This window comes from Dioscorea cayenensis, unplaced genomic scaffold (genome assembly GCF_009730915.1).
Source record: "Dioscorea cayenensis subsp. rotundata cultivar TDr96_F1 unplaced genomic scaffold, TDr96_F1_v2_PseudoChromosome.rev07_lg8_w22 25.fasta BLBR01000579.1, whole genome shotgun sequence".
In the NCBI taxonomy this organism is placed as follows: Eukaryota; Viridiplantae; Streptophyta; class Magnoliopsida; order Dioscoreales; family Dioscoreaceae; genus Dioscorea; species Dioscorea cayenensis.
In genome coordinates this window covers 20162-46471 of record NW_024086970.1, presented here as the reverse complement: position 1 = coordinate 46471, position 26310 = coordinate 20162, and the positions used below count along the sequence as shown (strand labels likewise).

The following is a 26310-nucleotide window of genomic DNA, read 5'->3' as shown; positions in this document are numbered from 1 at the left end:
CCGAGTCGACCACTCGGGTTAGTGCCGATCTGCGCTACCGGGAGCCCCACGAGCTCATAGAGGATGATCGTCGTTCTTTGTCGGCTCAATGATTAGTGCTTGTTGATGGGCGCCGAGATGGAGATTGGATCGAGCAGGGTTTACTTGTCTCCACGGATACGAGTGCGCAAGACACCAATATACCTTTCCACTAAGCGATGCGTGGATTCTCGAACTTCATTTCGAGCCAACAAGCTGGGTAGAACTTCGGTGGTGTACTCCTCCACGAGTCATGGTTCCTTGGCGAAGATTGTGCAATCGGCTGAAGATTATGCGCTGATAATTGTGGGGTAAGAAGTTAGAGCGCATGTGTTTCTTCATCTTCTCCCAAAGAATTGATCTTGCCTTTTCCCACCCTCTTTGCGGTTGAGCTTTGAGTTGTTGCCACTAGGCGGTGTCCGCATACCTTGATCGTGTTGCCACTAAGCGCCACTCTTTTATCCTCCGGGACTCCTTTGAACTCCAAGACTTCCTCGACTGTGGTAAGCCAATCAAGGAACTCCTCCGCTTGTAGTCCACCATGGAATTCTGGAATATCTACCCGTATGCCCGATTCCCAACGCCTATCTTCATCAGCGGTGATGGCGGGTGTCAACCCCGCGATCTCGTTCTCCCCGATGCCTGCGATGTCGACCAAAGTAACCATTGTCTTCCTCGATGGTGCCATCACTCCCACTCTCGGAGACACGCCCTTTGATTGCCGCCACCCGATCGATTGGGCAATCCGTTCGATCGATTCTTCCATCATCCAGCTCCATTCGAACATCGAGATCGGCCAACGCTTGCTGCTCAAATCTAGCATCGTCATCACGATCGTAGATCTCCTCCACCCTTTGTGTAGGTCGTCCCGTACCACGTCCTCGCGGTGCCATGATCGCTTCGGCTCTGGTACCAAACTGAAGCAGCGTTATACTCGAACTGTTGATTCGCGCACGAATACCCGGTACAAGTCTTCAAAAACACATTGATCGAAGATAGCGAGGGAATTGGGAAAGAGAGTAAATTTTATTACTCAAGAGAATAACTATTACAAAAACTAATTTCCTCTTGCCCATAGGCTTACATTAAATAGGAAAAAAATCAAAGATATGAAAATTAATCCTAAAAGCGGAGATAAATTCGGAAAATATACCAAAAATTGGTAAATTTTTCAAATACTTGACAAGAAATAAAAGAGTTAACAAAATAAAGACTAGCATCATAAGCGACTACAAATCAGAGATTTCTAGCCAAAAGAAATGGCGAAATCAATTATTACTAAAAAAATAGCAAAAATCGGGGTTTTCGAGGCCTAAGCGATGGAATTTGGCGAAATCATGCATGACTCACGATTTTTCGCGACAAGCTGTGACTTGTGTTTGTTGGCCCGTTTCCCATCGGACTAGGCCCAAGTAACCTAAAAAAACTCCCTTTGCCCGTGATTACTAAAATACCCTTATTACTTCGAGTCCCACTTCCGCATGAACGCGCATGCCATCTCCTCAATACGGCCCGCATCACATACTCTCGTGGGTTGGTTTCGGTGTTACTCGGTAAGCTTCCTTGTGGTCTCTCCAATAGAGACTTCGTAATTTGCCCTACTTGATTTTCTAGGTTGTGCAATGAAGCGGTGTGGTTGCGAAGTGTAGCCTCGACCGATTGAAATCATGAATTTAATGATTGCACAAATCGAGTCAAGGCTTTCTCTAAGTCGGTCATCCGGGTCTCCAAACATGAAACTCTATTTTCCCTGTTTTGGGCTTGTTGTTGTTGCTATTATTGGAAACCCGATTGTGTTATAGCCTTTTGCTGCCCTTGGTTACTCCATGAGAAATTTGGGTGATTCCTCCATCCCTGGTTGTAGGCGTTGCTATAAGGATTGCCTTGGTTTCTCATTTTATTACCCACAAAGTCAACTTGCTCAATGGATAAAGTACCACCAATGGCTATCAGACAATCAGATGGGGCATGTCCTCCCCCGCATCCATTACAATTCGTTACGGCCGCCAATTATGTCTAACTTCTTACTCAATGCCTCTACTTGCGCGACCAACGATGTAACCACATCTATCTCATGGAGTCCTGCCACTTTCTTCCTTTCCCTCGCATTCCACTAGTAGCTATTCATGGGCATTTCTTCTACTAATTGTCGGGCTTCATCGGGGGTCTTATTCCCCATTGTACCTCCTGTGGTGGCATCTAGAAGTTGTCTTGTACTTGGATTCAACCCATTGTAAAAGGTCTGAATGATCATCTATTCGAGGAATCCATATTGTGTGCACTTCCGCAAAAGATCCTTGAATCACTCCCATGTCTCAAACAAGGACTCGAGCTCCATCTGAACAAACGATGATATCTCATTGCGAGGCTTTGCCGATTTCCTCAGAGGAAAGTACCTTGCAAGAAAAGTGATAAGTGCTTGTGTGATAAGAATGCGAAGTATTCTTTCCTTATGATGAGCATTAATTTTATCAGGTTTTAACGCTAATGCCTGTGCATTTGTGTTATTTTCATGCATATAGGGTTGTGAAGCTAAGTATTGAGAAAAAGAAGCCAAAAGTAGATTATAATCGTATTTCTTGGTGGAATCTTATAAGGAACAAACAAGAAGACACAAGTGGGACTCCAAGATACGTGAATGTGTGCCAACCTCCATGAATTCAAGTCACTACAATGGATTTGAGGGGCACAAAGACAGTCACATTTCCATATCCCGACTCGTGCATTGATGATAAGATCTCCGCCAATGAAGCTTTTGATTGAAGAAGACGTGCGATCTACGGCATACACGTGTGCCCGTTTATATTGCCTCGATGAAGAGTATGGAATTAGGAGTGTTCTAGCAGAATACTGTAGCAGTTACTGTTCACAGTCGGCCGAAAATGAGATTTCAAGAGAATCCACATGGGCGTGTGGAAATTTCCCATGTCTGTGTGGAGATTCCACAGGCCCATGCAAAACATCCACAGGGACGTGTTGATGCCCAATTCCAGCCCTATTTAAGGCGCAATTAAGCCCGATTTTGGGGATCCTTTTCACCTCTTTTCTTCCAGTTTTCTTCATCCTTTGGGAGGCCGTCGGCTAGGGTTTCGAGAGTCTTTTTGTACGTCTTAGGAGTGGTTCGAATGATTCAATATTGCGATTCGCTTGGTAGAAGGTTATTGGGAGAGCTTTCGTCGACAAAGATCCAGCGAGATGTGCCCTAGGCCGGACAAGGAAACCCTTGGAGAAGACTCAACTACTCCACATGACCATCGACATGAACATTGAGGGGGCTTTTTCTATGGATTTCTTGTTTTTACATTCGGTTTCTGTCACGCCTCGAACCTGGTGCGCTGACAAACGGCCGCAGACCCACAAGGCAGGGCCCAGTGAACCTGCAAGGCCTCAAAACCTAAACACAGACTAGGAGTAGAAAATAACTGACAAAATACTAAATAAGAGCACAACTGAAGGTTTATAACCAAACCCAAATACAAGGTGAATGAAATACAGTACGACCTACAAGGAGGTTCTTACACAATAATACAACAAATGCAAAGACATAAGCCACAGAACATAATTCCAAAGAAGACATCTACTGGAAGCCTTCTAAGATCCCTGGGTTTACTGCTCCTGATCTGAAAAGGATTTAAAATAAATCCATGAGCTCACTAGCCCAGTAAGTAATCCAAAACAAACTGAAAGAAAAAGTTCAAATATCAAATTTGTACGAAAAACAATAGCGCCAAAAAGAATTATTAAAACCAAAGGATAAGACATAGATAGCAAAATCCAGAATACGTCTCCAAATTCCCTGTAAGTGCCAAAAGTCATTTGTTTATCCTCGGTGACAGACCCGAGCCAAAATAACAGAAATCATTTATTTACCCTCGGTGACCCGAGACTGAATAACAGGTGGCCGTTGATTATTTCACCGAACGGACACGATGCGAAACTGCAGTCTCATTTTCCAAAATTACTTGTCGACAAGGTCAGGGTTTAACCCTCCACTGACAGAGTTGCATATTGTTCATTTGGAGACCAAAAATTCAGATACAAATCCAAGCCAAGAATACAGAATATTCACAAGTATTTTCCAAAAATTTAAGAAAATAAAAGATTTACAAAAAATAAAATAAAATAACACAAGTATAAGTAATAGTGAAACCAATGAATAATTAATCGACCAATCTCAAGGAAGAAATGCAATAATACAATAATATACTAAAATTTGTAAAAAAAATATAGAAGGTCTAATGTATCTCATCAATTGAAGCAAAAATGGCCCACCTAAAACCAAAATAGCTAGAAAAATAATTTCAAAGGAAATATTGTCAAAACAAGGATATTAAAAATTTTAGGAAGGAGATAGGAAAGGACATAAAGGCAAGTGGATATTTAAGGGATAAATGTATAACCCAAATAATATATAGGTAATTCAAGTTGATGTTAGGTGGACCAAGGATTCAAGCACTTAATAAATCTTAAGTTTTTTGCTATTGGGAATAAACAAGGTTACAAAAAGGATAATTACTTTGCCAAATATTTGGAAGTAACAAGGAAATAACATATATAAGTTTTGGCAAATAATAGCATTATGGTTCCAACTAAGTATAGAAACTTCTCTTCCTCTAAAAACACAAGACATAAATAGATGGCATTCCCACAATAATTTTTAAAGAATAAATGCAAACAAAATTTCAGAAATTTTACATGAAAATAAACCAAAACAACAAAATTTAAATACAAAAGTTTAAGGAATTACTTACTTGGTGATCCTAAATTCAAAAGAAATCCAAGATGATGCTCAAGGTGGTCCTAAAATTTAAGGGAAAACCAACCAAATATACATGAATACTTGGAAGAGTTCAAGCACAAAAGTTCATGCTAAGCTAGTCTAAAAATACCCCATTAAAACAACAACAATATGAAAGTGTCTACAAGTAGATCTAACATAATACTAATACTAGTGGTAATAACAAGGATGTGGGAAGGGAACATAGAATGATTAATAGGAACAAGGACAATAGGTGAGAGAAACAAGGATGGAAATAAATCTCCTAGCACAAGTAGTAGATCAATGCATGCATGCATGCATGCATGTATGTATATATATATATATATATATATATATATATATATATATCTATATTTACACATATTTATGGTTGCAGGACCAGCATGTGTGGGTATATATATGCTACCAATTTAAAAAGGCTGCCAACAAGTCAATGTGCATGTAAATATATATACTATAATTGATGCTTAAATAATCAAAGCATGACATGCAACCAGGCCACATCTTGGAGGCTTCTAGTCTTTTGTTTTCCATGCAAACAAGTGGGGATGAAAAGTTTAAGAAGGGGATCAAGTTTACTAGTATTTATGGTAACAAAAAAAAAAATATAAATGCCATAGAAAGTTAAGCACAAGGATGCAAGAATATATAAGGTCCAACACACATGCCAAAACTACAAAACTAAACATTCATTAGGCATGCAAAAACTTGGGTTTTTGGCTTGGGTTTCAAGCAAAATGGTATAAACATATAGATGGTTCCATGAATAAAACTTTATGTAACATGGAGACCAAGAACTAAAGATACTCAAGAGATACAAGGGTGGGTTTCAACATGCATAAGGAGAGGGTTTTCATGCAAGGATAAGCACCAAAAAATTTTAAACAACAACCCATGCAAATATAAGAAGCAAGCTAACAACCATCATTTAAGAAAGAGAAGTTTACTTCCGGACAACATGAGCAACCTACAACAATTACCTCTAGGTTGATGACGAAAAGAAGAGCTCCTCCCCGGTTTGATCTTCGCCGCTACAGTGATCCGGTGAGGTGCTTCACTCTTAAGGCTTCAAAGGAGATGAGGAAGAGTTTAGAGGGTGGAAGGAAGCAAGGAAGGGTAGTGATAATGCAAGGGATGAGGAAATAATGCCAGGGGACAAAGATGGGACTGAAATCCTGGAATCCATCCATGTTTTCCTCCTTTGCAAGCTTTTCAAAGCAACCAGCCAAAAAAGATTAAGGGGTAAGGTAAGTATGATTAGCAACTAGGGCAAGCTCTAATTAAGGGTGGGGTCCACAGTTTCATTGTTGATTGTAACTAGTTCCATGGAGAGCTAAACCCCCTAGTGGGTACTTGGATTTGTGAACCCTAGGATACTATTGTTTCTTTAAACCTTTTATTATGCTTTCCTTTATGGATGTTTTAATTGAGTTCCAATATTGAATGCTAGTTGAATGATTTCTCCCTTAGAGTGACACTAGGGTTGAGAGTCTATATGGATAACCTTTGTGGATGGGTGACACGCCAAGAGGGTTAGACAAAGCTAGATTGGAGAGGGTTGAGAGGGTGAGTCAAGAGGTAGCGGAGCATACCTTTTCCCCTTCGATTTGATTTACTCTACCTTCACGTTCCAAGAGTTCTTTGCGGTCATAGTAGAGTGAACGGGCTAAGGGATGACCTTCCGCTGGGGCTTAGTTGCAAAGGCAACGGAGTGAAGCGGTGTAGTGATTTTAGCACATAGGGCTTAATTGTGACTAGGGGCCTTCCGCTTGGACCAAAGGGTTAGATCTACACATAGGAATAGGGTTTATCACTTGGAATCTCTCAAACTCCATGCGATTCTATCCGAGTGAGAGGTGTTGAGATTGTTTGATTTCTCCTACGGGACATGGTATAGCGTTAGTCATGGTTGACCTTAGATTGGGACAGTGTATTGAAGGATCTCCACGACTCATTAATGCATTAGTTATGAGGTATAATAGCCGGTTTTGCACTTGAAACGATTGTCCTAGGCAGAACAATATCCGAGAACCACATTTATATCGATTGCCTTATCTTTCACTTACTTGTGCTTTCCTCTCTCTTGTTTCTTTTATTCTTGTTTACATTACATGTTGTCAACACAATTATTATTCATCTTCACTTGGTTAAGAAGCAATTTAAGTATTTTTATTCCCTACTTCCTATGGATACGATGCCCACTCACTTGGGATTTTATTACTCGACAAACAAGTGCACTTGCGGGATATACGCAAGGGACATTGTCAGAAACATAAATGGGCACACGTTTATACCGTAGATCGCACGTCTTCTTCAATCAAAAGCTTCATTGGCAGAGATCTTATCATCAATGCACGAGTCGGGATATGCAAATGTGACTGCCTTTGTGCCCTCCAATCCATTGTAGTGAAACATCAATAAATAAAAGCATAATAGAAGGTTTCATGAAACAAATACACCCTAGGGTTCACAAATCCAAGTACCCAGTAAGGGGTTTAGCTCTCTATGGAGCTAGTTACAATCAACAATGAAATCAAATGTAAAAACAAGTAGTCCATAGAAAACCCCCTCGATAATCATGACGATGGTCTTGTGGAGAAGCCCTGTCTCCTCCAAAGGTCCCCTTGTCCGGCCTAGGACACACCTCACCGGATCGGTGTCGACGAAAGCTCTCCCAATAACCTTCTTTCAAGTGGAGTGCAATGTCAAAGCCGAAAAACCTCTCCAAAAACTCTAATAATTCCTCTCAAAACCCTAGCCACAGCCTCCTCCCAAGTTTGGGAAAGAATGGAGAAAAGAATAATGAAATCGGTACTGAATCGCGGCTTAAATAGAGTTGGAATTGGGCATCCACATACCCCTATGGATCTGCCACACGGCATGTGGAATTTCCACACAGGCGTGGATAATTTCCACACGCCTGTGTGGATTCTCTGGAATTCTCATTTTCAGCCGTTTGTGAACAGCACATGCTACAGTGATTTTCTACAGTGTTTTCTGCATTGCCTCGCCATAGCACTCTCCCCCAAAGCACTCCCGAATCTATGTTTTCATCGAGGTAACGTCAACGAGCACAAGTTTACGTTGTAGATCGCTTTGCTTTTTCCAATAACCGGCCTCATTGGTGAAGATCTTGCTATCAATGCACGAGCCGGGATACTTGAATGTGACTGCCTTTATGCCCCTCCAAACCATTGTGATAGCTTAAATGCACGGAGTTTGGCACACATTCTCGCATCTTGAACCCGAGTTATGTCTTCGCGTTTGACCCTTCTCAAGATTTCATACAAATAGTGCGTTCACGATCTACATTGGCTTCTTTCTTTAACATTCGGCTTCACAACCCTATATGCATGAAAGTAACATAAATGCACCAGTATTAGCACTAAGGTCAACCAAGTACTTATCAGTTGCCTTAATAAAGAGTGTGGAATTGGGAGTGTTCTGGTCAACCACTGTAGTAGTTATTGTTCATAGCCGGTCGAAAATAAAATTTCCAGAGAATCCACACGGGCGTGTGTAAATTCCCCACGCCAGTGTGGAAATTCTACAACCCATGGAAAACATCCACAGGGGCGTGTGGATACCCGATTCAAGCCCTATTTAAGCCGTAATTCAGCCCAATTTTGGGGATCTTTTTTATCTCTTTTCTTCCACTTTTCTCCATCATTTGGGAGGCCGTTAGCTAGGGTTTTGAGAGGCTTTTGGCATGTCTTAGGAGTGATTTAAAGGATTCGATATCGCGATTCGCTTGGAAGAAGATTATTGGGGGAGCTTTCATCGGCATAGATCCGGCAAGGTGTGCCCTAGGCCGGGCAAGAGAACCCTTGGAGAAGACTCAACTAGTCCACAAGACCATCGACACGAACACCAAGGAGGTTTTTCTATGGATTACTTTTTTTTACATTTGGTTTCATTGTTGATTGTAACTAGCTCCATGGAGAGCTAAACCCCCTAGTGGGTACTTGGATTTGTGAACCCTAAGATGCTATTGTTTCTTTAAACCTTTTATTATGCTTTCCTTTATTGATGTTTTAATTGAGTTCCAATCTTTAATGCTTGTTGAATGATTTCTCCCTTAGAGTGACACTAGGGTTGTGAGTTTATATTGATAACCATTGTGGATGGGTGACACGCCAATGAGGGTTAGACAAATCTAGATTGGAGAGGGTTGAGAGGGTGAGTCAAGAGGTAGCGGAGCATCCCATTTCCCCTTCGATTTGATTTACTCTACCTCCATGTTCCAGGATGACAAACGGAACAATCGGCCGATTGTAAGGTCATGCTGGTTTGTCTTGGCTCTCCCAACCCCAATTTCTAAAACAATGTGTACGACATGACATTAATACTAGCTCCCAAATCGGCTAAATCTTTTTCTTCCCCCAAACCTCTTATTGCATATGGCATGATGAAACTTCCCAGATCTTTCATTGTGCTTGGCAAATTTTTCTGAAGCATTGCTGAACAAATGTCTTCCAAGACCACAGCCACATTTTCCTCCATCTTCCTCTTGTTGTTCAAGAGGTCTTTCAAGAACTTTGCATAACGAGGTATTTCAGATAGTAACGGAATGTTGATGTGCAACTTCTTGAATAGATCCAGAAATTTCCTGTTTTGCTCATCAGCTTGGTCTTTCTTCAAATGTGACGGATAAGGAATTCTTGGAGTAAACGAAGGGGGTGATACAGTTGGCTCCTTCTACTTGTCTTGTACATTATCTTTTGGCTTTTCTTGAGGAATTTTAGTAGTCTTCTCCATTGGGAGTTTTAGCTTGAAGAGTTTCATAATTGTGCTCAGTTGTGAGCTTTTCTTGGAGCTCTTGACCACTCCTTAAAGTGATCGCATTCACTTGCTCTCTTAGGTTAGTCTCGGTGCTACTTGCCAAGCTTCCTAGAGGCCTTTCCGCCAATGACTTCGCTATTTGTCCGACTTGATTCTCCAAATTGTGCAACGAAGCGGTGTGATTGCAGAGTGTTGCCTCTATGTTTTGGAACCTTGTGTTGGTTGATTGAATAAACTTTGATAAAACCCTTTCTAATTCTGAAACTCTCTCTGGAATCGAAGGTGTTTGCTAAAATCCTAGTGGGGCAACGGCCTTTTGTTGCCCTTGATTTCCCCATGAGAGATTTGGGTGGTTTCTCCATCCTTGGTTGTAGGTGTTGCTATAAGGATTCCCTTATCCCCTTCCCAAATTGCACACAAAATCTACTTGTTCTGTTGGGGGTGAAGTAGTAATCGAGATAGGACAGTCGGATGGCATATGCGAACCCCTACAACCGTCACAACTTGTGATTGCGGCTACCTTTGATGAAGTCAAAGTATCCAATTTCTTGCTCAATGCCTCTACTTGGGCTACCAAGGATGTAACCTCATCAATCTCATGGAGTCTGACCACTTTCTTCTTTTCTCTTGAATTCCATTGGTAGCTATTCAAACCCATCTCTTCAATCAATTATCAGGCCTCTTTGGGGGTCTTGTTTCCCAATGTTTCTCCTACGGTGGCATCAAGAAGTTGTTTGGTGCTTGAGTTCAATTTGTAATAAAATGTGTGAATGACCATCCATTCGAGAAACCCATGTTGTGGACACTTCCGCAAGAGGTCCTTGATTCATTCCCAAGTCTCAAATAAAGATTCAAGCTCCATCTGAACAAATGAAGATATCTCATTACGAAGCTTTGCCGACTTTCATGGAGGAAAATACCTTGTAAGGAAAGCTTCGACCATTTCGTTCCATATTGTGATAGAAGCTCTTGCCAATGAATAGAGCCATTGTTTGGCTCTTTCCTTCAATGAGAATGGGAAATCTCTCAAGTGAATTACATCATCCGAAACCCCATTGATCTTTAACATGTCACACACTTCAAGAAAATTCTCAATGTGGTTGTTTAGGTCTTCATCGGCTAACCCATTGAATTGTGCTGACTGTTGAACCATTTGAACGAAATCCGGCTTTAACTTAAAATTATGGGCTGCTACCAGTGGCCTAACAATCCTTGATTGTGTCCCATGAATTGTAGCCCTAGCAAAAATATGAAAGTGTTCTTTTTTGCTGCTCTTGTTCAGCCATATTTTCATATTCTTCAGTCTCTATTTCAATTGGAAAATTCTGTTCTTGCATAGGTTCCTTGCCCCTTCTGTGAAGTCTTCGCTCAATTTCAGGATCCTCTTCAACCAATGTCGAAGGGTTTCCTCGTGTTATAACCTGTAGCTGAAATCAATGAAAAGAAATAATGAGAACAGAGAAAGAAAGATATATGAAGTAGAAAAGTAAATGAAAGTGTGAATGACTAAAGTAACCAAGTCCTAGTGTTCTTAATATCCCGTTCCCCGGCAACGGCCCCCAAAACTTGACACTTTTCCAAATTGCGTGTAAACTGCAAGTGCACGGGTGTCAAAATAATAATTACCCCAATGAGTGGGTAGTCGAATCCATAGGGAACAGAAGTATTAGTATTAATCACTTCTCAGTTATCTAGTCAAAATTGATTGTGACGAAATGAACTAATTGCAAGATAAGATAATAATCAAACAAATGGGCAAGAAATAAAATAAAGGAGATCTCAATCAATGAAGATGAGGTACTCAAGCAATGCTCCCCAAGAACAACAGGCCTTGCCTCCAAGCCACAGGTACTAGTCCCCTACCAGGTCCCGATGGAGAAAACGCTCAATCTCAACACCTCACACCCCATATGACCGCAATGGGCTCTAGGGATACCTAAGAGTGAAACTGATTCCTAAAGATAGATCCAACCCTATTTTCCGGCAAAAGATCCCTAACCCCCTACAATGTCCCGGCGGAGAAATATAACAATCTCACGCCTCACATCAAATATTGTTGTATAGAGTCTAGGGAATATGGAGATAGGAAACACTCAATCGGAAGGGAAAAGGGACACTCCACTATATCATGACTCACCCTCTTAACGCTCTTTAAGCTTGAAGTTCTAACTCTAATAAAGACCTCTCCCTCATTAAAGTAACAAATCAAGCATAATAAATTAATCGCAAGGATTAATAATACATGCAAACAATGGAATCACAAGGTTAAAACTCAAATCAACACAAATTTAATAGAATCATAAAGAAAATCAATACAAAAGAATAGATCCTAGGGTTCACATGCCCAAATACCTACTAGGGTCTAGCCCTCCATGGGTCAAGTTACAAAACAATGAGCAATACAATGAAATGCAACGAAAACCATAGAGAAAAACTTCCTCGAATTCGTGATGATGGCCTTGATGGGTCGCTCAACGTCTTGAAGAATCTTCCTCAGAAGCTAGGTTGCCGAAGGCCCCCTCTATTCTATGACAGAGAGAAGATCGATCAAACTTAGTGATGAATGCCCTCCAATATAGCCCAAGACCTCCTCTAAAACCCTAGCCTCCTTTCCCTCTAAGTGCTCGCCAAAGGCCCTGCAAAAAATTTCCAAAGAATAAGGCAAACGGCCTATTTATAGCCCAACACCGCGCTTGTCACGTACTCCCACTCGGCCATGTAAATTTTCCACGCGCCGGTGTGGGCTGCAGGAATTTTCACGAGGGCGCGTGAACAGTGTTTTGCTACTCAAGCATTTATCAATATTCAAACAAGAAAATACATGCTAAAATAGACTTACCATTAATCAAAATCGAAGAAAATAGATCAAGGTAAAGAAGGGAGGAGAAGGAGGCTTACCGGAGAAGAAGAAGCTCAAAACTTGGATAAAACACCAGAAAACCTCAAGAATCTTTTAAATAGATGAGATAACGGATGTGAAAGAAGGAGAGGTGAATTCCATAGTGTAGAGCCATTTAGGATCAAAGAGGCTCTTGATGTAAAGTGAAAAGGCACATCCCTTCTTTCCTAAAACATCCACATGGGCATGTGGAAATTCCACATGCCCATGTGTTTTAGCTGGATGACCTTAATTATTCTGAAACAATCCACATGGGCATGTGGAAATTCCACATGCCCATATGTTTTCTCTGTATTGCAAAGAAACAGACTGAAGTAAATCCACATGGGCATGTGAAAATTCCACATACCCATGTGTTTTCTCTAGATCACTAGAAAACACAAAGAACCCATCCACATGGGCATGCGGAAATTCCACATGCCCATGTGTTTTGATTTTCAGCCCATAAATTGTTCAAAATTTGCAAAAAACTTTTGAAACAAATGGAAAACTGTAGAAATATGAAATCAGCTAAATGGACCGCCAAAAATTCTTCTAAACACATGGAAAACACCCAAAAATTTTCCAAAATCAACAATACACATAAAATCATCAAAAGATGATTTTTACAAAAGGGATCAGCCTCAAATCAAAACAATTTCACACACCAACAAAAATGAATAAGATGTCCATTGAATGGAAATTATTTATGCAGAATCAAAAACACTAAAAATAACTAAAGTAACACTTGGGTTGCCTCCCAAGAAGTATTTGTTTTACATTATGAGCTTGACGTACCAACTACCTACCTCATGGAGGTTCATGAAGCAACAAACTTCATTATCATCAGTACTCACCTCGCCACCATAGTATGGTTTGAGTTGATGTCTGTTCACCTTGTATGTACCTCTATCCGGATGAGAGATTTCAATGGCTCCATGTAAGGATACTTGAGTTACAGTCTACGGTCTAAACCATCTATATTTAAGCTTTCCCAGAAACAACCTTAGGTGAGAATTGAAAAGTAGAACCTAGTCCCCCACCTTGAATTTCTTCAGTACATTAAGGTGCTTATCATGCCATTTGCATATTCTTTCTTTATAAATTCTGGCATTCTCATAAGCTCTCAATCTCCATTCATCTAACTCATTAAGATCGAGCTTCCTTTGTTCCCCAGCTTGATTGAGATCAAAATTCATTGCCTTAATTGCCCAATATGCCTTGTGCTCAAGTTCTATCGGTAAGTGATATGATTTACCATAGACCAAGTTATAGGGAGTAGTTCCTATTAGTGTTTTATAGGCTATTCGGTGAGCCCACAAGGTTTCATCTAACCATTCTGACCAATCCCTTTTTCCTTGCTCTACTGATTTCTTCAAGATTCGCTTCAACTCCTTGTTGGTGACTTCTACCTAGCCACTTATTTGAGGATGGTATCGAGTAGCAAGGAGATAATGCACTCTATAACGTGCTAGCACCTTTTCCAATTGAGTATTACAAAAATGAGTTCCTCTATCACTGATAATGATTTGAGGGGTTCCAAATCGGGTGAAAAGTCTCTTCAAGAACTTAACTACCATTCTAGCATTATTTATAGGCAAGACTTGAGTTTCTATCCACTTTGACACATAATAAATAGCGACTAGAATGTACCTATTACCATTAGAGCTTGGGATTGGTCTCAGTAATCAATCCCCCAAACATTAAATACGTCACAAAATTGCATTGGGTTTTGAGGCATTTTGTCGCATCGAGATAGATTTCCTGCCCTTTGACAATTACCACAGCGGAGAACAAATTGATGTGCATCCTAAAATAATGTTGGCCAATAAAACCCAGCAGTTAATGCTTTTTTAACAGTTCTACTTGAAGCATAATGTCCCTCAATAGGTCCTAAATGACAATATGCAAGGATATTCCACATGATCTGCACAAATCAGGAAAAGAAAAAGATCCTCCCAAAAAATTATTCTTCAAATTACTAAAGAACTTATTCTTCTATTGAAATGTGAGTCCCTTTGGAAGAACCTTCCCAGACAGATAATTTGCAAAATTTGCAAACCATGGAGTTCCCACCAATGAACTATCTTGAATCCTATACAAATTCTCATTCAAAAAAGAGTCATTAATTTCATGATTTAAGGATTTAAGCCCATCAGCATCCTCCAATCTAGACAAATGATCTACAGCCACATTTTCAACACCTTTTTTGTCATTAATTTCCATATCAAATTCTTGCAGAAGCAAAACCACCGGATTACCCTTGGTTTAGCATCAGCCTTGCTCATGAGATAATGAACTGGCGAATGATCTGTAAACATAGTGACTCTAGATAAGATGAGGTATGGCTTGAATTTGTCAAAAGTGAACATGACTGCCAATAACTCCTTCTCCGTAGTAGTATAATATTCTTGAGCACTTGTTAGAGTCTTGCTAGCATAATATATTGGTTGAAAATGCTTTTCTCTCCTCTATCCTAGGACTGCTCCAATTGCATGGTCACTAGCATGACACATGAGCTCAAATGGTGCATTTCAATTTGGTGTGATGAGAATGGGTGCATGTACCAATTTCTCCTTCAGTAGATTAAATAAAACCAAGCATTCCTTCCCAAATTCGTAGGGGGCATCCTTCTCGAGGAGTTTTGTCAAGGGTTGAGTGATTTTTTAGAAGTCTTTAATAAATCTCGGGTAAAATTCAGCATACCCCAAAAAACTACAGATTCCCTTCACATTGGTTGGAGTAGGAAGTTTCTCTATGATGTCAATTTTTGCTTTGTCTACCTCCATCCCATTTTAAGAGATCTTATGCCCAAGAACAATGGCTTCTTGGACCATGAAGTGACATTTTTCCTAAATTAGAACAAGATTTGTCTCCTCACACCTCACGAGAACTCTCTCCAAGTTTTTCAAGCACATGTCAAAAGAGTCACCGAACACTGAAAAATCATCCATTAGAACCTCCATGATATCCTCTAGAAGGTCATCGAAAATAGTAGTTGATAAACGCCTAAATGTGTGTTTTCTATATGTATACTGGGTGTGTTAATTGTGTATTAATTGATGATTCGATACTGTTTGTCTTTTAATTGGTCTTATTCATGTTACAAGTCTCAGGGATGCCTAGGTGAGGTCGACAACACAAATGAGAAAGAATTTGACACTAATAATGATATTTTAGAGGCTAGGTAGTGTAGCAATATTGTAGCAGACACTGTAGCACGAAGGAGTTAGGAAACGAAGAAGTCTCAGGTTTCGTTTATGGGTTTTCTAATGGATGTGAAGACGCCTATAAACCAACTGCAGAATGCGTGGTTTACAGTAGCACTTCAGAACTTTATGGAATTTTTGGCAGAAATCCCGAGGCTCTTATAGGTTCCTTCAAGCTCCTAAACAAGGTCATGAAGCTAGCCAGAGAAGGACTTTACAATAAGATTCAGCAAGATCTCTCCTCATCTCCTAGTGTAGAGGCTTGTAGAGAACAAGGAAGCCATCCCTTTGGTGGCATCGTTGGAAGGTCTCCACGGCTTGTTTCTTCGCATTCATCACTTGAGAGAGTTTTATGTTGCTTTATTTGGTTATTTTTATTGATTTGAGCATGTATTTGGTTAGCATGAACTAAACCCCAAAGTCACCGGATGTTGGTGAACCTTACAGTGAACTTGTGTAGTTGAATTCTTTGATCTATTCTTATTGCAATTGGTGTGTTTGAGATTCAAGCTTGGTGTACTTTAATACATTGGTATACATGAGAACTATGTATGTCGATTCCTAGGTTGTACTTGGTGGTGTGACCAACACCCTTGTACTAGACACACTTATCTAGGAAGGGATTCATGTACAAATACGCCATGACCATCGGATGTTTTGTGCCCCTCCAACATTATGGTTCGACCTAGTATGAGTTTTGGCCTTAATTAGAGATTTCCCCGCTTTTATTGTGATCATAGGAGGATTTGGTTGGAATAAATTCTACATCAATACTCATAATGGATTAGGGGTCAATTGCCATGACCATCAGCTTGATTTATCGTAGGAATCTCTTGATCCAAACCACCAGTTGCATGGTAGTCCTAACATCCTTCTCACTTTAGTAGCCCCATGGGAATCCACATCGGTGACCAGTTTCACCCCTTGATTTTCACCCCTTTTTATCTCGAATGTAGACTCCGTCCTAGAGTCCTTTCTATTTTTTTTGTAGTTTACGACACTCACTCGAACTTGTAGGCTAAACAACATGCAAAGAGGAAGTAAAGGTAGCTCCTTAGACCCTGGGAATACGGCCCTCTCGTGCTTACATGAGAGGTATTACTTGATGACCTCGTGCACTTACGAGTGTTCGCATCACAATCAGCAGTCATGTATCATTGAAATGTAGCTGGTGTATTGCTTACCTTAAAAGGTATTCTCCTGTAAGCAAAAGTCTCGTAGGGACAAGTGAAAGTTATCTTCTCTTGGTATTCTAGAGTGATAGGAATTTGAAAATAGCCTAGCATACCATCAAGGAAGCAGTAAAAATTGTACCCGGCCAGTCTCTCTAGTATTTTGTGGATAAATGCCAACAGAAAATGATCCTTCGAGTTGCATTGTTTAGCCTCCTGTAATCAATGCACACACGCTAACTTGTAACTGTTCTTTCTGGAATCAATTCATTTTGCACATTCTTCACCATAATCATTCCTTCCTTCTTAGGAACTACTTCAGTAGGACTCACCCAAGCATTATCTAAGGTCAGATAAATAATCCATGCATCCCATTTTTACTACCTCTACCTTTACAACGTCCTTCATATTTGGATTTAGTAAACATTGAGGTTGAATCACAGATTTGTAGTTATCCTCCTTTAAGATTTTATGAATGCAAAATGAGGGATTAATGCCATTTGTATCAGAGATTTTCTAAGCAATGGTAGTTTTGTGCTTCTTCAACATGTTTACTATCTTATCCTTCTCAGATGTAGAGAGATTAGATGCTACAATTGTCGGAAGCTTTGACCCTCGGCTAAGAAGGCATACACCAAATGTTCAGGCAAAGTTTTAAGCTCCAAATTAGGTGGTTATTCAATGGAAGGTTACAACCTACTCTCATTTAATCTGTCAATCTTCTCAAACTGTTCAGAAATTATTTCAAATTCTATGCTTTCTTTTTCAGTTTGTGAAACTGGTTGACTTTCAACATGTTTTAGAATACTTTGCTTTGCAAGCTTCAAAGGTTGTGCTTGAGGTCCCTATAGAAAAAATTTCTTCCTTATGTGCTTCACTAAATCCTTGCAGGTGCTCTAAAGTAATGTTGCATCTATGGCTTTCAAATACACCAAGTTCTGCAAGTGTAACTACAGGCTTCATACAAGCCGACTTTTGCAAGTACACAAAGCAATAACTACTATTATAATCCATGTATGCCAAGTTTTAAACAAACATCTGCGCAAGTCAAGCACGCCAAGTTATTCTAGCACATGAATAAACACTATAAAATATTAAAACTCCATAGACAATAAAAACAAGTAGCCAAAGTATATTAAGCAACATATTTTAATATCCCGGGGTACCGTGGAATGGTTAGTCCCTCATGAATTCATACAACATAGAAGACTAAATGAATGCATCAAGGAGAGAAATCATGACTTCCCCCTTTTACAAGATCTTCTTAGTTGAGCTTCAACACAGTTGTGCTCAGGCCAGACTTTTCTATGGAACTTCTGAGTGAATCGCCTAAGTGTCTACCAGAGAAAATCTTCGAGAGAGCACTACCATGCTCCACCTGTGCTTCGCTTGAGTAGGACCGTGCAAGGAGCATGCTAGTTGTGCTTCCCCTGTGAGCAGATGGTGCTTCAATTCAAAGAAAATAATAAGGCGGAAGCATGACCATGCTCCGATCGTGCTTGGCTTGGAAGCACCCCATGATTGGTCAGCTACTCAAACATCTTTAGACAGTGATAATCATGGGGATAGAGCATGACTGTGCTCTACCCATGCTTGGCTTGGATACATAGAAAAATCTACATTCTTTGCTAGTTTTGTCCTCAATTTCACTCCTAATTGTTTTGAGCCCTAAATTCCTTCACCATGAACAAATATAGCTAGAATAGCATCTAATATATCCAATATGTGCTAAAAGACAAGCAAAGAATGAATTGTGTGTAAAAAAAAAAAAGATATGAATTGCACTCATCAAATACCCCCACACTTGAATAATTGTTTGTCCTCAAACAATCTCACATCGCTCAATCAAAAAGAAAAAGATGAGTGCATCACTTCGACCTTAAGAGACTAGAAAAATTCATAAGCATAGAGGGAATAATGGGGGTTAGAAGAAAACATGAATGCTCAACAAAAGGCTATACTCTTAGTTCAAAGACCTTGTGTCTGTAACCCTAATTTGAGTGGCCTATGCCCATAAGGTATCAACCTAACAACAATGGACCTTAATTAGACAATACACGGTGGATAGTAGCTTCATACACCCTAGAGGAAACCTTCTCTCTTGGTAGGTCATCCAATGTACACTTGTAATGCCTAAAATTCAACTACTCAAGAGCAGCTTTGACTCTTCTAAGGTGATAGCTCTTTCTACCATCTTTTTACATAAAATTTCAAAAATGACCGGTAGGGCATTCCAAAAGGAATCCGACTTCCCAATCTCTTTTCTTTTTCAATTTCTTCTTCTTCATTTTTTTTACACATTAAAAACAAGATAACTTGGTCAACAAGAGATAGATTGTCATCCTAAAGAAAGTGGCTCCACACTTAAGGCAATGTGATGAAACTTAGGTCCTCAAAACAAGAGTGTGTCTACAATTTAGCTCCAAATAAGTCACTAACATGCACTTGTCCCCCTAGGTTTAATTATTGCTATAAAAAACAATCATAGATCATCCTTAGTTAAGCACTCATCACAACAAGCATACAAAGTAAAACAAAGGCTTACCCACACTTGAATAGTGCATTGTCTTTAATGTACAACCATAAGAAATGAAAACAAGTAATTGAGAACAACAAGAATTAAAGGGGAGTTCATTCAAATTTGCTGAACACGAAGAGTGATGTTGGCGCTCTCAACATGCTTGCCAATTATCCATTTATGTACACAATTCTTGAACATGAAGAGTGATGTTGACGCTCTCAACGTGCTTTCCAAAATCAAATCACAACAAAATAGAGGCACACAAGTGAAACTCAACATACACAACAAAATAAAAGCAACAAAAACTAAAAATACGAAAAGTAAATGCATAAAGGAAACAAATCAAAATATCAGTTTAGCAAGGGACTCTTCTTGTTAAATGAACTTAATACAAGTCCACAAATACTGAAAGGAAATAAAGTATAAGTCCATAATATAAAATAGAAACACTGAAATCTGCAAAAAAACTTAAAATGGAGCATGGTCATCTAGTGAATCCAGTGTGCTGACCAGAACAACAAGGTGATGCAAAGATGATGCTGCACAATGGTCTGCAATACACAGCAAAATCTATTCTAGCCACTGAATAGAAAGTTCTTCTTCTAGGAATGAAGGAACATCTTGCTGAGAATGCTCAATAGATGTGGGTGCTGGTGAGTGCTCTGGTGTGGAAGATGATGGCATGGGTAGGCCCAATTTTTGCAAACTGTGAAAAGTGATAGGTTTTACCATTGATTGTCCTTTCCGATTACTCTTGCTTGTTCTCTTTTCTCTTTTACTTTTTTTTTGCATTAATATCTTCAATAAAATCACAAATTGGATTTCACTCTAGCTAAATAGCAATACTTCTTGTTTCTGATCATCTATTCCTTGTGGACTTGACTACCCACTCATCCGGGTATTTTATTACTTTGATGACACGTGCACTTGTGGTACACACACGCAAAGGGTGTGTCACAACTTATATAGTAACACTTACAATGCGGGTTGGAGGAATCACCTAAACTTTTCTTGGTGCTACTAGGAAAGGGGCAAGGGGCATAACAACAGCTTATGCCCCCCATAGCAGAATGTTTAATCATCTTTTCCTCCGCTGGGGCCTTCCAATGAACTCACAGTTTTGTTGACTCGTTATATTAAATACAATGAAAATTTTCTTTCAAGGCATGAAGAAATGATGAGGAATACCAATGCCACCGTGAGGAATTTAGAGCATCATATGGCTCAGATGTCAAAGTTTATTGAGATAAGACTACTGGTTCTCTTCCTAGTAACATAGAAGTCAATCCCAAGGAATCTCTGCAGGCCATTACTTTGAGGAGTGGTAAGCATCTTCCAAGCCCTATCGAAACTGAACTCGAGATTGAGATAATTGAGCCTCTGTCAAGAGTAGGGCAGATAGTTAAAAGTGATTCTAAGGCTCAAGTTGACAATGAGGAGAAAGGAAAAGAACATGGTAAGGGAAAAACTAAATTGTGCAAGTACCAACCCAAACTTTTTTATCCAGTGAAGATAAAGAAAGATCAATAAGAAGGGAAGTACAAGAAATATCTAGATATTTTCAAGACCTTGCACATTAATGTCCCATTCATTGAGACTCTTGCACAAATGCTGAGATATGCAAAATTCTTGAAGGAACTTTTCACTAACAAGAGGAAGTTTGGGCAAGTGTCTTTAGTGACACTTAGTAAAGAGTGTTCAGCTTTGATTACCAACAAGCTTCCCAAGAAAGGAAAAGACCCTGGAGGATTTATTATCCCATGCATAATTGGGGGGCTTATGGATGAAAAAGCTCTAGCCGATCTTTAAGCAAGTATCAACCTTATATCCTACCGAATCTTTTAAAACTCAGGCTAGAATAACCAAAGACCACCACAATGACATTACAATTGACAGATAGGTCCATTCAGCAACCTAGGGGCATTATCAAAGATATGTTGGTGAAGGTGGACAAGTTCATCTTTCAGGTGGACTTTGTAATCCTAGACGTGGAAGACAAGATGGAAGTGCCTCTCATTTTGGGGTGACCATTCTTAGCAACTTCAAAATCCTTAATTGATATGAAGGATGGTCGGATGGTACTTTGTGTAGGAGAGGAAGAGATCACTTTCAAGCTCCGTGACTCTTTGAGACACTCTATGGATTTTGATGATACTTGTTATTGTGTCGATGTGGTTGATGAGGTTGATTCGGAGTAACTATAGGACACATTCACAAAGGATGAATTGTTAGAGCTCTTAGAAGATGAACCCCCTAAAGATAATACACTGAGTGAATTGGTGGAGGAAGTGTGCTACCAAGAAGTGGTGGGGCTGAAGAGGTGATGGAAACAAGTGATCCCAACAAAAAGAAAACCGCCCGTTCCACTACCAACATCAATGTGATCTAACTTCTGGACTTTTGGTGAGATCAATTTAATTGACATGTTAGCACTATATTCTTGTAATTGCTTTTCAGGTGGCAGTGAGAGGTCTCGCTTTCATGGACCTCTTTGAACGAGCAGAACAGGTACATCAAGCTAGTGATGTGAAGCAAGCACTTCTTGGGAGGCAACCCAAGGCGTTGTAATGTTAATTTGTTATTTTAGTTGTTATTCTTGTGATTTTTCTTAGTTTGGTCATGTTTTGGATTGATTGTTGCATGTGTTCTCATTATTGTTGGTTCTCTCTGTGTATTTCTTTGTGCTGGCTATGTGTGTTTCTTTTGTGGCAACTTAAGAGAGTAATTTATTCCATTGAGTGGTGCAGAGAAAACCAAAGTCCTGGTGTAATTTAGGCTGAGCACGGGTAGAGCATGCTAACACACGTCTTGTGTGTGTGTACCGCAAGTGCATGGGTGTTGAATTAATAAAATACCAAATGAATCGGGTAGTCGAATCCACAAGGAACAGAAATATTAGTAATAACTATTTCTAAGTTATTTAGTTAGAGTCAAAAATATGATAAAATAAACTTAATAAAGAGAAGTATGAATATCACAAGCAAACACAGAAGAGTAGATATGAGGGAAATATCAATCAATGAAGATGAGGTACCTGGGCAATGCTCCCTCTAGGATCTAACATGAAGCGCAAGATTTACATGTGTTTCTAAAATGAGTTAATCAAGTTGAGGTAATCCAAGAATAATCGGTCCCTGCCTCTAAATCACAAAAACTAGTCCCCTACAAGGTCCCAATGGAGAAATTGCTCAATCTCAACACCTCACACCACATATGACCATAATACGCTCTAGAGATTCCTATGAGTACACCCGAATTCTAAGCATAGACCTAACCCTACCTCTAGGTGGAAGATCCCTAACCTCCTACAAGGTCCCGACAGAGAAGTCTTTCAGTCTTACGCCTCACACCTCACACCAAATATAGTTGCATAAAGCCTAGGGAATATGGAGATGAATGTACTAGTTGAAGGGGAAAGGGGACACTCAACTATCTCATTACTTACCCTCTTAACCCTCTTCAATCTTGATGTTTTAGCCTAATGGAGACCTCTCTCTCTCACTAAGGCAAACATTTCATGCAAACCAATCAACCAAAAGATCAATACAGCAAGCAAGCAATAAGAAAGCAAGATTGAAACTCGATTAAACTTGGCTTTAATAGAAAAAACAAAGTAAATCAATACGAGAATAAGATCCTAAGGTTCACATACCTACTAGGGTTTAGCCCTCCATGGGGCAAATTACAAAATAAATAATGCAATGTAAATCAATGAAAACAATGGAATAAAACCACCTACAATTCGCGATGGCCTTGATGAGTCACTCAATGTCTTGAAGGATTCCTCTCTGAAGCTAGGTCACTGATGGCTTCCTTAATGCTATGATGAAGAAGGAATCTATCAAAGTTGGTGAAGAACGTCCCCCAAATTTTCCAAAGAACTCCTCTCCAAACCCTAATAGCTTCACCTTTAAAAAGCTGTCAAAAAGTCTCTAAAGAATAGGGAAAAAGGGTTATTTATACTCAAAACCCATATCTGTCACGTGCCTCCATGCAACTATGTGAGCCTCCACGCACCTATGTGAACTACAGAATTGCCCACATGATACAGTGCTCTTCATAAACAAAGCGTCAATACTCTTCCTTGAGGCCACATGGACGTGAGCATGTCCGCGTGGTAGGTTATAAGGCTTATCGTTGTCTAATCATCATTGGAAAGGCTCTTGAATTCATCACACAAGTCAGGATATAGGAGTGTGACTGCCTTTGTGCCCTTCCAACTCACAATCTAGTTTGGATTCTTTTGGAAGTTGGCACACAACCCCATGTGTAGGACCTCCTCTTGTATCTTGGTCCTTATGTTGCAGAAAACCTCCCAAAAGGTGCTTTCATAACCTATCTTTTTTTCCTTTTTATCTCTCAAGGCCTTCATAATCTATTAGCACAAAGGAACACCAAATGCAACTTATGAGACATAAAACATGATAAAAATGATGCTCAACGCATGTAAAACATATAAAGAAATATATTTACTCAAGCACTTATCACAAGCCCATGCTCAAGCCATGATTCTCTCTGTCTTGTTCTTCAAGAGAATTCCAGGCTGAGCATGGTCTATGAGCTCCTTACGTGATCATGCTTCGCAGGAAGATGAATTTGTGAGCTTCTTGCACAATCGTGCTTCACTTCTTAGGTTTCATAGTATTATCCCAAGAAAATCACAGCTAGGAAGCACGAGGTTAGCATGACCGTGTTTCCCACATTTTAAATCCCCTATCTAGAACACGTGTAAAGCATGACCTTGCTTCCTAGTTCTTTAAGTTGTTGCACGCACTGGCATTACTCTCCTCCTTCTTCTCTTGCTTCGTTCTTCTCAAGAGTTGTATGTTCTATCACTATCGTTGATTTGTTTTGTTCTTCCACCCATCCATTATCTAATTTCCCTCATGGGGTTCCGATTGCTTCCGCCGTTGGGCTTGTTTTTGCTCCACATCTATTGTTTCGTCTACTTGGCTTGGTAGTTTTGGAGTTTTTGTAAAATTTTGTGTCCCTAGATGCTGGTTTCTTAAGCTACTTGCCCTTGTGTGGGTTTTATGCCCTCGATTTCCCCATCCAGTGGATCATTGAGTTTTGAAAACTATCTAACTCTTCGGGGAGAATTAAAGCACAATTGTGCTTGATTGCAAGCCCGCACGTGTTTATTTTCAGTTTCTGAAAGTTTATTTAATTCAAGGTTGTTTTCTTTTGTAGGCAATGTTAAAGCATATGGCCATTGAACCAGCTATGAACATAAGATTTGAGTCATCTATCAGCTCCAGTGATTTACCAGTTTGTCAACACATCAATTTGGGAAATTAGAAACCTTGGATTGGGATGCCTTGCGAGCCTTCCATTTGGCTAGGGATGTGGAGTGATTATTGGATGTCAACTCTTTTGATGGGTCTCTATGAGGAGGAGTACACAACCACCAATGAATACCGCCAGCTCCATTCTTCTTCACCCCTTCGTCGAGACACAAAAAGCATCGTTAGGGTGAGGGTTAAGTATAGGTCGCCTCGGCTTCACACTTAGCATTTGCAAGGCATCATCTCTTGGGTCACTTGCGCTCAGATTTATTCATATGTTACCTAGTGTCATAGTTACTGGAAGGAGTGATAGTACTAGGGTCATTAATTTACACGAATTTTACTACCTCCTGAGCATGGCCAATAACATCCCCTATCACATAAGGTTTATCCTAGCCATAGATTTTCAACACAAGGTGACTGACCCCAGAGCAAGCACTATTTTTGCTGACCTTGCATTACCCACCTCCTTCGGGGGATGGGACTGTTAGGGAAAGTTGATCAATTGACAGTCCTGGATGGATATAAATGGTATACTCGGACACTGCTCACCCTAGGACTAATAATTCAAGTGCAAGACTAATATTATGCCTCCTAATCAAAGTTTAATGAGTCATGGAGATCCAGAGACACACAGTCCCAAACCTAAGGTCAGTCGTGACTAGCCAACTACACTATGCTTTGGCGGAATGAGATACTCTCAACACCTCACACTATGTGGGACTGCTTGAAGCTTTAGGGATTCCAAGTGATAAACCATATTCCCTATTCCCCAGCACTAAGGATTACTCAACACTTCACTCTGTTGCTCACGCAGCTATGCTCTAGTGGAGTTTGTCTCTTAGCACATCACTCTATCATGATTGCAAAGGACTTATGGAATATCGAGCTAGGATAAATCACGTCGGAGGGGAAAGGGGACGTTCTGCTACCTCTCTACTCACCCTCTCAAACCTTTTCAATTTTGCTAAGTCTAAACCCTAATGAAGTGTCACCCTTTCAAAAAGATTACCCAGATAGATTCTCAACCCTAGTATCACTCTAAGGGAAAAATCAAATCAATAAACACACAATATTGAAACTCAATTAAAACATCAATTAAGGGAAACATAATGGAAGTCAATGAAACACAATCAACCTAGGGTTTACAAGTCCAAGCACCGACTAGGGGTTTAGCTCTAAATGAAGTAATACAAACTCTAAGATAAATAAAAAATAAGTGCAATCAATCCATAGAGATAACCCCCTTGTCATCCATGTCGATGGTCTTCAAGAGCACCTTCATCTTCTTCAAAGACACCTTTGTCAAGCCTAGGGCACACCCCACTAAATCCAAGCCATCATAAGCTCCCACAATAACTCTCCTCTGAAGGAAATCAACGTTGAATGCCATAGGAACGCTCCAAAATCCCAGCAAAAAACATTTCTAAACCCTAGTTGTCCTTTCCCCAAAAGATAGACGAAAGATAGGAAGAAGATCCCCAAATCAAACTCTAAAAGCAGTATCTAAAGTGCTGAATCGAGCATTCATATGCCCCTGTGGAAATTCCACACTGGCGTGTGGATTTCCAAGCATTAATTTCCTGCGCGCTATGAACAGTAACTGCTACAGTGATTTTGCTTCAATACTTTTACTATAGTGCTCCCAACTTCCATTTCTTCATC

At 40.0% G+C, this 26310-nt stretch overlaps 2 non-coding genes across 2 annotated transcripts; both read left to right on the top strand.

The window, feature by feature from the left end:
* Positions 1–2282: 2282 nt before the first annotated feature.
* LOC120254695 lies at positions 2283–2388 on the top strand. Its single transcript, XR_005534709.1, has one exon. It is a non-coding gene; the product is annotated as a small nucleolar RNA R71 (small nucleolar RNA).
* A 7980-nt stretch (positions 2389–10368) lies between these two features.
* On the top strand, positions 10369–10475 carry LOC120254694. Its single transcript, XR_005534708.1, has one exon. It is a non-coding gene; the product is annotated as a small nucleolar RNA R71 (small nucleolar RNA).
* Positions 10476–26310: the final 15835 nt, after the last annotated feature.